Here is a 16,382-nt window from a genome sequence, read left to right as displayed (position 1 = left end):
TCTATATTAAATTAGTGAATGCTTAGAAAAGTGAACGCTAATTCATCAACCCCTTTTAAGTGAAAGCTTAAAATCTCGAACACCCGGAACAGCGATTTTTTTCACAGGGAAAAAAATCGCTGGTCCACAACCCCCCCCCCCTACTTAAATATGCCAACTCCAAGATCGCACCATCAGTGGAGGAAATGACGAACTCCTGAAACTGGCCCAGCAATATTTTTCCTGTGAAAAAAATTGCTGTTCCGGTGTTCGAGATTGTAAGTGTTCACTTAATAGGGGTTGATGAATTAGCGTTCGCTTTTCTAAGCATTCGTTAATTCAATATAGTCCCGATATTTATACTACTATGAAAAATTTGGCCATAGCATCAGGGAGCTTCCTCTACTTTCCTTAGTAAGTGCTTGGGGAATCTTTCATATCCTTATAAGCTAACAATAGCTGAAGCAGATGGAACTCTGGTTTAATGTCTTGTCCAAGGGATGACAGACTCAGGAGTGCAGAAGACCCCTAATGCTGCATTACAGTGTCAGAACTTCAATCACCTGGTCTGAGAATGGAACCTTCTGGTCTTGATCTTCCAGCACCGAGCGTAATTAGGCTACCTCTTCAGCTGCTAACACCAATGCTTCTTTTAGGCTTGTAATATACACTTACTGTAACATTTTGTAAACTTGATGTATATATTTTCTATGGAGATTTTCTCCCCAGGCCATTGCTGACAAAGGGTCTTGTACCCATTTGGGCTATCCCAGTAAACAATTGCTAAGAAATACATAAACACAAATACATAACTTAATAACAAACTAAATAACTAAATAAATACAATTTTGAGAAAAGATAGATAGATGAATTCACAAAGCAATGATAAAGAAAAAAAAGACAGACAAAAGAGGAGATGAGGATATGGAGTGGAGCTGAGGAAAGAAATACTATAATATGACTGTGTGATATATTTGTGTAACATTTGTATAATTTATTACATGACAGACTACAGCTATGATTTTAGAAAGTACAAGTAAAGAGATATTTGGAGTACGAAAGCAAAAGAACTGCTTGAGTGCATATAAGACACACATATTTCTTCTGAATTTAGGATATAACTGAACTGTTTTTGGTGTTTTTTGGCAAAGGGACATGAAAGAGAAGCTATGACTTACAGTACATTGTTCTGCTTGCAGTGTTTTAGAGTTAGGACTTTGAGGAGGTGCTTGATCTTAACACAGACTTTTAGGATTTTGGTGTAAGTCATTTGGAAAGTGGAATTACTCTAGTTTTGACATTATAAAAACAGTGAGTAAATGGGATCTCTGTTTGATAGGCACCCATTTGCCTTTGGCTAATGTAAGACTGGTGCTCTCCCATAATGGATAGTGTGACATACAGAATAGAGAGCTGTGATGGGAAGATATGGTTATCAATTGCACATCTGATTTCTGGAGACTGAAAATGAGAAATTTTTGTTAACCAAAAAAGTAGTGTACTAAGTTTGGCATTGGTTATATTAATGTCACATTGAATATGCAAAATGTGGCCAGATCAAATGTACATATGGTTGAAGTGGCTTGCAGCCTCTAGCTTAATATGGTTATTGTATTGCATGTTCCAAACAGGAGGTACAGATATATGAGCTGTGCTGGGTAATGAATATCATAGTTTTAGTGTCATTTACATTTAGCTGTTTGATGCTTTTTCTATAGCTACATGGAAAGTTGGGGAAGGTCATTTCTTAGCTGTCTTTTAATTGACATGCTGGAGGTGGGGGGTCTATAGAAAAGTAGTTGTGGAAGATAAGGGGGGAGTCTGCTAATGAATGTAAAGAATAGAAGGGGTAAAATAACAAACCTGGGACACACTTTTTAAGTGCAATGGGAGCTAGATTGATAACAATGTTTTCAGAGAAGGCTGCCTTAGAATTAGAATTCCTGAACCAGTTAAAGGTTTATAGGCTTGTTCCTAAGGCAGCGAGGGTTTAAAATAATAAATCATGATCAACTGTATCAAGTGATTTAATAAACATTATAAAGACTGAACTAATTAAATTGTCTTTAACAACCTTCTGAATATTATCATCAGTTAAGTTATACAGAGCTGATGCTGCACCCCTGACCATCTTAAAGAATGCTAGAAGGAAAATGCCATGAATATTTCTGAATATAGACATACACTGTGCAAGCCTATGTTTGAAGGGTTGCCAGAATAATAACGGGCCTGAAATGACTGACAGAGGTGGGCTCAAGAACTTTTAGGGGGAGAAGCTATGAGTTACTTCCAAGTGTTTGGTACAAAGAACTTGATACTAGAGATGGCATATGAGGTAGACTACTTGGTCATGGAAATATTTTATAAACCTGTGCAGGAGTCCATCAGAGCTGAGAAATAAGATACCAGATATCTGGTCTAAGAGCAATTCAATTAATTTTATTATTATGGCAGAAAACTAGAAAGTTGCAATGAATAGTGATGATCTTATCAAAAAAGGGAAGGGATGACTGGGTGGATTGAGATATTGGGCTACTGTTAAATTAATCTTCTAAAGAACTTCTTATTAAAACTATCTGGATAAGCATAATACATTGGCAGCAGTGGATATGCAAAGATAACAAACACATGTATATAACTGCAGTTAGTCCAAAAGTCTTATGAGATGTGAAATTCTGTCCTTATTTTGGAAACATATATTTTGGCTTTATATAATTATGAAAAGAGAGAAATATTCTTAGTACATGTAAAAACATGCTTACTGTGAGTAGAAAGCCATGTTTTACAAATATATTGTTAATAGGTGAATGCCAAATATCATATATGATACTTTCAGAATCAGAAAGATGAGTTTAGTTTTGTTCAGACAAAACTAGTTTTTCACATAAAAGTGATAGGCATTGCTGACAAAAATAATAATCTTAAAAAGATTAGCTTTCGTAAATACGAACACTTTCAAAAAATATCTGCATACAGCAAATCATGTAAAGCCAACATGCTGAAAACAAAATGTGCTTATACTGCAAATGTTATCTAAAGTCACATTTCCAGAATGAATATCTACATAAAAAAAGAAACTGCAGTCCCCCAAGGATGCAGGAATTAGTCTTTTCTAGACATCATACATTTTAAAGGTAATTGTTGAAAACTCAGACTAATAATGCTTATTAACGTGTTGCCACAATAAAGATCATTCACAGGTGACTGCTCAGCTTATGCAGTTAACTAGTCATATCTGTAAACTTCAAATGATAAATCTGAACTCTCAATCTAAGGAAATAGTTTTTGTGATACCCAATTACTATCAAAAGAATGAGGGGGAGTACTGGAAAACCATGAATACTATCAACCGAAGAATGATGCATTTCCTGCAATCTCAGTGCCTTGCTTCAAAAAATAAACATACTTAAAGAGTCATTCGTAGTTCAGTAGAGATATTAATAGTGGCATGCAACCCAGCCCACTTTTCTTTGTTCATTTTTCCTTTTGCTTACTCTCTAGTCTGCAGTCTACTCTCACAGATGGAAATATTTACTTTGCATTCCTCTATCCTAGTTATGAAGTTCTACAAACATTTTACATTTTATGAAAATGTTGTTCTTTACTTTAAGTGCAAACAGGTAAAATTGCACAATCCAAAATGGGAAAGTAATAGGTGTACTGTCTTCTTTAAGTTTCCCAGGCTTTATACCCTTTACAGATTATATAACGGTAAGCTAACTGCAAGACTGATATTGCTAATGAAATATAATCTGCTATTTTTATCAAAATGAATTCATACATGTAAATATCATCTTTGCAACAGAATGGAATGATCTGGTATGGATACAGTTCAAATAAGGTTTAAGACACTAAATTATAAATCTTAATTTCAGCTTCAGTATGTGCAATTTAGTTTCTGTTGAATAAGCATTAAACAAAAGACTAACAATATACATGTCTTGCTCACTCTGTAAAAATATTTAGCATGCAAACATGCATGGCAACTATACAGACAGTCTGTGTTTAAACTCCTTTGCTAGCGACTGTACATCAGGATGTACCCCTCTCCCTTCCTTCCTTCTTTTCTTTCTTTTTTTTCTTTCATTCTTTCTGTCTTTTATTGTTTCTCTCATTATTTCTGCATTTTGTTAACAAAGCAAGTAAACATGTCTACCTCAGACCTTTTTAGCCAAAACCCAGAGTCATAAGAAAAGAAGTATGGAATTAATGTCAAGCCCTCCTCACTAAGCAAATTACATAGTTAGACCTCACTTATACGAGCATGGCAAAAGTAAAAAAAAAATAACAGAAAGTAAATAAGTAGAATATGTGGGTACTTACTGTGGATAATTCATCCATCTATCTATCTATCTATCTATCTATCTATCTATCTATCTATCTATCTATCTTTCTGTCTGTATCTATCTATCTATCTATCTATCTATCTATCTATCTATCTATCTATCTATCTATCTATCTTTCTGTCTGTATCTGTCTATCTATCTATCTATCTATCTATCTATCTATATATCTATCATCTATTTATCTATCTATCTATCTATCTATCTATCTATCTATCTATCTATCTATCTATCCATCTATCTATCTATCTATATATCTATCATCTATTTATCTATCTATATGGGTGCAGCTAAAATCATCTAAAGAGTATAATATCAACAGCAAAAATATCCGCCTTACCCTCTATAATTATATATCCCAAAACTGAGGTTATACAACATTGGGAAATAGAGTAATCCTTCATTTCCTATGACTTTAATTTTGTCAATATTTTGTGCTTAGATATTTTTTGCTGTTGATTTTATGTCTCTTACCTTATTGTAAGTACCCCATATATGCGTGCATGTATGTGTACATATAGCTAGATATAGATATAGACATAGGTATATATATATATATATATATATATATACACACACACACACACACACACACACACACACACACACACACACACACACACACACACTCACACACACACACACACACATATTCTTCTGCTGGTAAGCCCCAGAGTAAGGTGAGCTTATTTGTTTGTTTTAATAGAGCAGAAAAACTGTGATGTGATTATTGATAGGTGGTGGAGTTTGAGAGAAAAGGTTTGTGTATTGTTAATACAATAGAAATGGGGAAGTCAAAAGGGACCTAATGGAGCTTAGTCCCCTGGAATGCTACATTGACTGCTACATAAGTCATGGCTGTTTTCATGATATTGTAAAAAGACCAAGTACATCGAGTGCATAAAATGAACTAGTATAAAAATAATTTATTGGGAAAAACTTTACTTTTTAAAAGTATCTTAAATTATAGCATACACCTTAATTTCTTCTTGGGAACTGGACATTAATCTGCGTGCAAGTTGTGTTCAGAAACACTGGGAATGATTGAGAGCACAGTTTCATTGGGATGGAAACAAATAAGATGCTGAGTTTAGTTGGGGCAGTTTATATGAATAAGGCTTTAATTGTCCCTCAAAAAACTGCAGTGGACCTGGGTATGAGCTGTGTTCAGTTGCACTGGGGATAGATTCAAAGCCTGATTTCATTAGGTTGGTGAAAAATGGATGCTGAGTTTATTTGGAGTAGCGTATATGAATACGGTGGCTAAAAAAAAAAAAAAAAACCTACAGGAGATGCTACATCCATTGCAGGCATAATGTGTATATAATGTGCATATATAGGCAATCAATCTGCAGGTCCATGCTTTCAGGTGTTCATTAGCATTGCTAGCAGTATGTCTTCTTTTAAAGTGAAAATTTTCTCTTAGATTTTTTTAAGGGAAAACTACTATAGTTTAGTTTAGTTAAGTTTACAACTGGGTTATCCAGGTAAGCCCATTGGACATAACTGTCCCCATTTCAGGATTGAACCAGCAGCTGTGTCTGGTTAAGTGACTCAATAGGAAAAAAAAGGTGTTGCTCTTAAAAAGTTTAAGCTCAGCAAAATGATTCTTACTTCTGTGTTGCTCTCAGTTTCTGAATTGCATTGCTGTTATATTAATTCCACTGCTACATGCTTGCTTCATTCTTCCTTTTCTCTTATGATTTTTGTGTTGCAGTATTTAACTAAAGTTGCTGTTTTTCTATTTCACAGTCAGCCTTTACTGTTTTGTCATTAGCTCTGTGATGTAGATGGAAGAAACCCTGCCTATGACTCAGCTAACTGGGGTTCAATTAAGTAGTCCCAGGACAAGGGAACCCAATGAGGGGAGCGAGAGTAATGAAGGGACTGTACCCACTTGACTCTGTCTTGTGGCAGGCATGAGGACTGTGTGTGCTCTGGGATGTATAGCTGCCATACAACCGGTGTTATCAGAGAATACAAATGAGAGCACACAAAGTGAAAAGGGGTCAAGACCACTTAGATTGTACTGTGTTATTGAAGTGGTGAAGTATGGCATTGTAGTACACCATTACATGTTCCATGATGGTGGGGGTCAGGTAGGTATGTCACCACAGAAGTAAAGACATTTACCTCACTAGATAAATGCCCATAGTTAGCCTATAATGAAGACTGGGATTTAGGGCATAACATGTCTGGCTGCAGTATAATGCTGTCTGCCTGATCAGTCCAACACTCACCCTGGTGGCTGCTGGGAATGAACAGGCCAGTTCAGTGGCCAGGGAGGTGAGCTGGTGGTCATTGGAAGGTGGTTAAAAGGCAAATAAAAATCTTTACTGTTTTAATTACCCTTGTGTTGAGTATAAAACCAAGGATAAATGAAGTCTGGCAACAAACCAAGTTGTCCCGGGACATCTTCATGAAGGGTTAGACTGATATTAGTGGGTATTAAGGGGGTGAGGAAGGTGAAAGGGTTAAGTGGAGGCAGGGAGGATTGGGAGAAATTGGCATAAGAGTAGAATGGGGCTTAAGAGGTTTAGACAAGTGTAGCTGGGTAAGCAATCACATTTTGGCATGAACTTGCTAATTGTAGTCTTCCATTTTAGTTTTATATTCGGTCACCAGCAACCTTAATTAACAGTAATTTTAACATTTATTTCCTGATTTCATGTCAATTTGGTGCCATGGTGAATGAGTTTTGTTCAATTGTTTGAAGGGGGGGTTTGTTATACATGTTTACTGATGTTATAATTTTGAACAGATGGAACAGTTATAGACTCAGTTTGAATGGAACTGCACTGAACTTTCACATGGAGGAGTTGGAAAATTAGTCACTGAACTGAGATAAAAAAAAAATGTATTCCACGGTCATAGTAATGTCCGTTTGTTCCACATTATGTTGATTAGTGTGCCTCATTTGGAGATGGAAGGTTGAGAGCTAGGCAGATGGTTGTGGATATTGATAGGTCCCTTCATGTGGGGGTTTAGTTTTAACATACTTGACTGGTAGTTAAATTTATATTGGGTATTTGATAGGGTGATTGGAAACCTAGCTTCAGTTATGGCTGCTTTGTCATAGATGTGTGTGGCGGTGTTAGGGTTGGCAGGATAATTTGTCTTTGAAGACGTCTCGGAATGTGCGTTATGTATTTTTGATGATTTACATGTCTTTTCTTTATTACAGATGAGAGCTTTGGAACCCTGCTGCTATAATTTGGAATAGGCGGGTTTAAGGTAAAGCCTACTTTTTACATATTAGAGGATTTACTTTTGTCCTTTCCTTTGTAGATGGTGGTGTGCCAAGTACCAGTTGTGGTGATGCACAGGGAATTCGCAGATGATGGAAGCAGTGGCGAGCAAGGAGGTTACACATGGGGAGCACAAGGTGGCAACAGTTACTAACTGAAGTAAGTGGATTTCAAAGTTGAGTTTTGATAGAGGATTTACACTGCTAGCCAGGGAAGGATAAGCATTTGAGTTGGTGATCTCAGGGTTAATTACCATTTAGTATGTTAGATCAATGTTTGAAAGTTGTCCCTGCTTTTGGGCATTTTCATTCAATAGTAAAAGGGAGCAACAAACATTGGCCATAGGTGTGAGTTTGAGTTCCTGCAGTGGGCTTGATGAGGTTACAGATAATGCATTTTATTTAGTGCTCATTAAGGCACATCAATGTGGATGGGGCTCAGGTAGGTGGAGTAGAGTCACAGCACTCTTAGTATCATAGGAAGTTATTAGGTTATTGGCTCAGGGATGATTACAAACCAGACAAGTGTGGCTCTTATTTCTGGGGATATGAGTCATAGCATATAAAAAAAAAGAGGGGGCTGGTTCCATACTTTGGTGCAGAGTTTGGCAAACATTTGATGGGGTGGCAGGGGGTCCTTGTCAGTGCCTCTATGTTAAGTAATTATTGCTATGTGTGCACATATAATTTATTGTTTTTTCTTTTCTTTGCAGATTGCTGAAGGGTAGAAGGCATCATGGGGTGGCTTGTAAAGGGGATCTGAAAGGTGACTTTTTTGATAGGATGGGTGTTCTTGCCACTGGAATGGGGCACAATGTGGGTCTGAGTAATCACTTTATTAAGACATATTAGAGCTCTGAGTTCAATTAGTGGGAGCTGATTATTGCATTGGTATAGGGGGCAAGTAAGGAAGAGGTAGGTAGGGAGGCCAGGGGGGGGGATGTTGGGGACAGTTTATGGGGAGTGTGGGGATCCCACGGTATGAGTAGAATCATGACATTCATAGGAGCACAGGACTTATTAGGCTACAGCCCTACGGCTCTTGCAAGCCAGTGAAGTTCAACCATTGCTTTCTTAGAACCTTGGGGTGGTTGTATTTACTCATCAGGTTGTTGAACCGTATTTGGGGGAAGGGCCAATGAGGAGTTTGATAGGATGCTGGAGTTTGTTGCTAACGGGTGGTATTTTTGGGGTGACAAATTTCTCCCTTGAGTAGGTAGTGTTAATATTACATACTAGGTTAAGGTTTTACAGAATAACACAAGGATCATTTCACTTGGGGTTTGGGTGAATTTTATAGATAGGGTTTTAGGAAGCATGGTAGATAGGTGGCTGTATTGGAGTAGTTTTAGAAACTGAGTGCATTGTTACAGGGGAGTTAGAAGGTTTAAAGGAAGCTTAGTTGCAGGATATGGCAGCTGTAGGCCAGGTCTTAATTACTTACTAGTGGTATAGGTAACATAAGGGAAGAGAGCCTTTGAGGGGCAAGGCCAGGGAGAAACAGAGGTTAAGGATGGTTAGTAGTGTGAGTGCTCTAGTTAGGATGGTTGCTAGGAGGTGCTGAGTGGGGTTTAGTCTGGATTGTCATTTGGTAATAAGTGAATTGGGGTGTTTATGGCTGGGCATTTAGAGTACTTCATTGCTGAGCATAGGCAAGTTTTAGGAACTAGGTCAAGGGGTGCTGGTTTTCTGCCATTTAAGGTTAGGGCATTAAAGTTTGGAGTTAGACTATTTCCCTACAGTAATTGAGTTAATGCACACCCAGAAATGGGTAGTCTGGTGGGGTAAGGTAATATACTACAGTTGATAGGGTTGTGGCTATAGGTTGTCATTCCGTTCAGGTTGAGCCATGATTAGTGGCTGGAAGGAAGCGGTCTAAAAAGGAATGTATTTTCTTGGCGTGTATGTTCCAGTGGTACAGTTGAGTCATGGTTAATCCTACTTTAGTTTAATTAGGGTGTGTTTCAGGGATGGTATACAGGATTCTAAGGGCTTTACAGATGAGGGGTACACCGAACGATGTTTGGCTTAAACCTTCCCGTTATGGGAGGTAGTTAGTTGAACAATTTTGGGTAGAAGAGAGGGGGAACAGCCTGGTCAGGCTGTTTGTTGGAGAAGAGGGACAGGCTTGCCCTGTTCTGTTCCCCCTCTGGTGCCTGGATGTTCATTTCAAGGAGCTGGGGAAAGGAAAATGAGCAGTTGGAGGAAGCTTGCTGAATAGATAAGTAAGCTGAGGTAAGAATGCGGCTTATTTGGTGGAAGGTAATTCATTGAATGGTGTATGAAGTGCAAAGGGATGCTGCTTCATAAGTAAAGTAAGCAAGCAGAGTTATGGACCCTGCTTACTGGCCAGGGTGAGTAGGTACGCTCCCCTGATTAGTATTACCAGGATGGCACTTCATAAGCAAGGTAAGCGAGCAGAAGTATGGACGCTGCATTTAATAGTAACTACTAGTTTAGTTCCTTCTCCTCCAGTAAAGAATCAAAACCAAGCATCATAAATTTGAATGTATACAATCCAAAACATAGAAGGTGCATGTTTAAATCCTTCACATAAGACTGCAGACCTATATCCTTCATCATAATGGTACACATCTGCTCATAAAGTCTTTTGTTCAACCACTGAATTTGAGTTAATAAGATTATATTTGAGACCAGACAACAGCTGAAGTGGACAAAAATACAAAACTAACTAGTGTTTATATATATAGTTCCTCTTCACATGACCAAAGTTCTGTAAACTTGAAATTCATAAGCCGGAAACCAGAATCTCGAATTTACAAAACCTCAAAAATGGGAAGGGGAGCTAAAAAAAAAAACACACACCTTTCTAATGTTGAACCTCCACACCCCCCCACTTAAATATTCCTACTCCGAGATCGCACTACAGCGGGGGACAGGGAAATCTTCCGGTTTGCGCTATATGTGTAAGCGCAAACCAGACGATTTCCCTGTCCTCCGCTATAGTGGGGTCACAGAGCATTTAGATTTAGCTGTCAGGATGCATGGGGACCTTGCCCCTTGCAAAAAGGTAAGTCAACACATTTTTTTAAGCCCTAAACTTCCCATTCACAATTTCGAGTGAATGGAAGTTCGAGATTCTGGGCTCGAGCTTATGGGTTTCGAGCTTCCAGTCATTCGATATTGTGAAGGGGAACCATAAATATATATATATATATATATATATATATATATATATATATATATATATATAGAGAGAGAGAGAGAGAGATATAGAGTTTCATAGGTTCATAGTTAGGTAATAGGCTATTGGCCCAAGGGCCTTAGTAAGCCTAGCCAACAAGGTTCCCTGGCTTATGCCACCCAAGAAAGCTAATTTCCTGTGCCCTTGTCAAGCAGAGCCACAGAAGAGATCCTCGGGGTGTATTTTCTATTTCCTATCCAATCATCATGATTTTTCTTGAAGAGTGCTAATGAGGAACTTTGCTTGACATAGATGGGTAGCTTGTTCCAGAGTATAGGAAGTCTCTGGGACAGGAATCTATCCCTCCAGCATGTCCTGTTTATTGTGGTGACAAGGTTTAAGTCCCTAGAGCATATAGCTTGGAGGGATTGGGATTTCTTTAGGTGTAGCATGTCCAACAGCTCTGGGTTTAAAATAGCATTATATGTTAAGCAGAGATCTCCTTGGAGTAGGCAATATGCTACAGAGTAAAGCTGGAGTTTTTTGAGATGGTCAGTGTAGGGCATCTGTTTGAGGCCAGTAATCCTCTTTGTGAGGTAATTCTGTGGCTTTTCCAGCTGCTGCAGATGTCTTATGAGGTACATTCCAAAAGGGGTGTTATACTCTATAATGGGTCTAATGAGTGCTGAGTAGGGGGGAACAATGACCACTTTTTTCCTGGATGAGAACCCTTTTGTGATTCGGTGTGCCACATAGAAGGATTTCCTGACTACTGTGGCGATGTGATTATCAAAGTAGAGACTACAGTCCACCTGGGTCCCAAGGTCTCTTATCACACATTCGGCATTAAGCAGACTGCCGTTTATGTGGTAGTTCATGGGTACAGAGTTTTTACCAAAGGGGATGACTCTGACACCAGGCATCTGTTTCAGTGAGGACCTTCTGTAGGATGTCCACATCATTTGGGGACTTGACTGTGGCTCCTAGTTTGCAGTCATCTGTGAACTTTGTTAGCCAGAGGCCTTCTGTGTTAGCCTGTACTTCAGAGAAGTAGATACCAAACTGGAGAGATCCCATGACTGAACCCCATGGTACTCCACTTGTCACTGGTTTGAAGTCAGATATGGAGTCTGCAACTTTTACAGTGTGGGTTCTGTCAGTGAGCCAGTTGGCAACCCATCTTGTGACATCTATATATATATATATATATATATATATATATATATATATATATATATATATATATTTTTTTTTTTTTTTTTTTTTTGCTACTATTGCATGTGTCTTATGGTATTTTTTATTACAACTTTGTGCTGAGAAACACATATCTGTCCATTATCTATTCAATAATTACAGCAGTTTTTTTTAATTTTTTTTCCTGTGGTTTGATACGTTAAATAAACAGATTGGTATGGTGAGCATAGGTTAGGCTGACCATGCATTTGTAATTTGTTTGAAAAGAATCTCTAACTGTGTGAACATCCCACTTTCTTACCTGAGTATATTAAAGTGCTACTTCTTTCTTTGACCTTACTACATTTCAACAAATTTACTAGGACTACTTTTATACTTTTCATTTAAGTAAGGTTACTTTTGAATTAATAAGATTATTTGCGGCCAAGCATTAGATGAAATGGGCCCTTTTGGATCAGTAACAAACAAATTAATGCATTTTTAGCTTGCTGCTATTAGTCTGATTTTAAAAGCGGACCTACATGTTATAAATGAGGGTTGGCAGCAAATCAAGTTGTCCAGGGACATCTTCAAGAGAGGTTAGATTGATATTAGTGGGTGTCAAGTGGGTTCGGGAGGTGAAGGGGTTAAATGGAGGGAGGGATGATTGGGAGGAAATGAGGTAAAGGTGGGAGGGGCTTAAGGGGTTTAGACAAGTGTAGCTGGGTAAGTAATCACATTTTGGCGTGAACTGTAGCTTTTAGTTGGTTTGGGAATGCCTGATACTCTACGGGTGGACATGAATGTTGTATGAAGTGAGATGGGACACAGCATCATAAGTAAAGGAATCAAGCAGATTATGGAAGGTATCGATGCTGCTTACTGGGTCTGGATGAGTGAGGTCATGTCATCCTGAATCATTTGGTTGGATGGGTAATTCAATAAACGGGATATGAAGTGAGTCTTGAACGCTGCTTCATAAGTAAAGTAAGCAAGCAGAGGGATGGGAGCTGCTTACTGGGGCAGGATGAGTAGGTACTCTGTCCTGATTAACATTACAAGGATGTTATGCTGTGTTTAGAATCAACTATACTATGTGCAATTGCAATTAATACATTTTGGTGATCAAAGCTATGTTATGGAAGTTTAATAAAGGCCGTCACACGTCATTCGGTGTGATGTGTTTATTGAAGGAGACCTGGAGAAATGAGGTTTGGCAACAAACCAAGTTGTCCATGGACATCTTCAAGAGGGGTTAGAATTGATATTAGTTGGAGCTAAGTGGGTTGGGGAGATGAAAGGGTTAAATGGAGGAAGGGATGATTGGTAGGAAATGAGGTAAGGTTGGGGAGGGGCTTAAGGGGTTTGGACAAGTGTAGCTGGGTAAGTAATGACATTTTGGTGTGAACTTGCTACCCACCCACCCTCTCCTTTTTGTTGGTGGTTTGGTGGGGATTGTGGTCATTTTATCAGTCAGGGTAGGTGGAGACGAGAGACAGGCTTGCCCTCTTTTGTTCTCCCTCTGCTGTCTGGATGTTCATTTCAAGGAATTGGGGGAAAGGAAAAAGAGCAGCTGGAGGAAGCTTGCTGAACAAATAAGCAAACAGAGGTAAGGGCGCTGCTTATTTTGGTTGGAAGATAATTCGATGAATGGTGTATGAAGTGAGATGGGGATGCTGCTTCATAAGTAAGGTAAGCCAGTAGAGGTATGGACGCTGCTTACTGGGTCAAGATGAGTAAGGTCATGTCGTCCTGAAGTATTTGGTTGGATGGGTAATTTAATAAATGGGATATGAGTGAGTCTTGGACGCTGCTTCATAAGTAAAGTAAGTGAGCAGAGATATGGATGCTGCTTACTGGGGCAGGATGAGTATTTATGCTGTCCTGTTAACATTACTAAGATGTTTATGCTGTGTTTAGAATCAACTATACTATGTCCAAATTAATTAATACATTTTGATAATCAAAGCTATGTTATGGAAGTTTTAATAAAGGTCGTCAAATGTAATTTGGTGTGATGTGTTTATTGAAGAGGACCTGGACAAATAATATTACATTTATAAAAACTAAAATTGATTCTTGATTTGAAGTACCTACATATGAAAAAGAATAATACCTGCATATATTATTCTGTTGCTTACAGTTATGTTTAAAATAGTGTTCCTTTGTCTATATTATCCACTTCTGTTACAGGGTAAGAACAGACACTATTATTACTGTATTCTGTCTTTCTTGGGAAGTAAGCAGATAGGATGCAATTCATAAATATTTTGCACCATGATGTAAAGCTGGTAAACAGGAGAACTCTATAGCTAAGCCCTACACGATTCATAAAAGTAGTAAACAACTGAAATAAGATGACTATAGGGTCTTACTCCATTGTACAAGCATTGTACTGCATGCATGGAATATGGATGCAAATCATCATTGTACACCACTGACACATATAGAACACAGTGCACTTAATCACCATTGTACACCACTGATACATGTAGAACACAAAGTACTTAATCATCATTGTACACCACTGGTACATATAGAACACAAAGTACTTAATCACCATTGTACACCACTCGCACATATAGAACACAAAGTACTTAATCATCATTGTACACCACTGATACATATAGAACACAATGTACTTAATCACCATTGTACACCATGGACACATATAGCACACAATGTACTTAATCACCATTGTACACCACTGACACATGTAGAACACAATGTACTTAATCACCAGAGTACACCACTGACACATATAGAACACAATGTGCTTAATCACCATTGTACACCATTGACACATATAGAACACAATGTACTCATGTACTGTTCAGACAAGGTGAAACACAAAACTAAGCAGCATACCGCTCTGTACTGAAAAAAAAAAATAAATAAATATATATATATATATATATATATATATATATATATATATATATATATATATATATTTACAGAGTAGGAAAACCTTACCCACAATAGACTAGTGCTAGCAAACCTTCCATAATCACACTGGCCTCCATCCTCATCAGAAATCCAGTCGCTGGGACCAATAATATGGTACAATGCTCCTTTTGGTTTGTACCTGACTAGGCATGTGTAGCAACTAGACTGGCCTCAGAGGTTCCTTACAAAAAGAATACAAGGTATAACAAACCTGCCTTATGCAGAGTGCCTTAAAGCCCTTTCTCTCTACTCAGCCTCTTATAGATTGCTGAGGGGTGATTTATGCCTGGCTTGCAAGGCATTTGCAAACTCCACACTTATGAATCTCCTAAATATCCATAAGTCAAACAGTACCAGTCTAAGGTACTGAATTTTCTTTATGACTTAAACAAAACATGCTGGCAAGACAGATGTGTGCCCCACAGATTGCGCATCCTGTGGATTAGGCTTCCTATCCATGTGAAGATGAGTTTGTTTATTAGCCAATTTAAGTACAACCTAGACCAGTGGATGGGGAATAGGAGATTGACACCAGGCTTGGCACCCATGTCCCTTATGGAAAGAGGTAGCTTATAAATGCCTGGCACTCAATGTCCTATTTGGATACAGGACATCATAATTCTTTCAGTAAAACTTGGCAAAACATAGAAAGCCCCCCTGGGTTGTTAGCCTAGTAACAATCTGTGACTCTATGAACTATAAATCTGTGAATCAGTCCCTGCATTGGATAATCACATTAGATCTTAATGCTATTAACTCTGCTCTGTAATCATGGAAAAACAGAGTGAAACCTTTTTGAATCTCTCCCTCCTATGATTTCAGAGCAGGGAGTTGGTTTTGTGTGCCACTGTCTCTTTAAATCATCATGCATAGTCCCTTAAATGGACTGAGCACTGTTTTCTGTGCCTGCAGTCCTGACAATAGTGTGATGCAGTTTTATAAATCATGCTACTTTCAGAACTATTAACAAGCAACATCATCAACAATCAATTCCTTTAACGAAATGCACATAATATTCATGAATAGCCTGTCCCAACTTTATATAGATAGTTGTTATTCTTATATATTTAAAAACTGTTCTATGGCATACAATAGTAGTGTAAATGCATGGTTTTCATTTTTTGCTGTTTACTTTTTTAGGTCATTATAAAGCAGAAGTGGTTTCAAATAGATCTCAGGAGCTTGAAGAGAGATTATAGCCTCTTTTTATTATTCTTGCATTTTATTTTTATTTTTTATTATATTAAACACCAATCTACAATTGTGAGTATGGTATTTTATTGTTTCATAGATTCATAGGTAAGTAGTAGGCTAGCTGCCCTTGTTGTCCATTTTAATCCTAGACAGTTTCTCTTTCTGTGCTCAAAATAACCTGTCCCATTTGGTTATTGATTGACCTTACCCATTTCATGGTAGATAATTATATATCACCCCTTATGAGAAGAACTGGGATCATAACATAGATAATTTGAGGGGACCCATGCATGGGGTAGATCATATAAGAGCTGCCTCTCTCCATTAGTAGTACAGTGGGCTGTCCTGTGTT

Source organism: Protopterus annectens, chromosome 1.part0, assembly GCF_019279795.1.
Source record: "Protopterus annectens isolate FY-2018-M chromosome 1.part0, PAN1.0, whole genome shotgun sequence".
Classification (NCBI taxonomy): domain Eukaryota; kingdom Metazoa; phylum Chordata; order Ceratodontiformes; family Protopteridae; genus Protopterus; species Protopterus annectens.
This window is presented reverse-complemented; position numbering follows the sequence as displayed.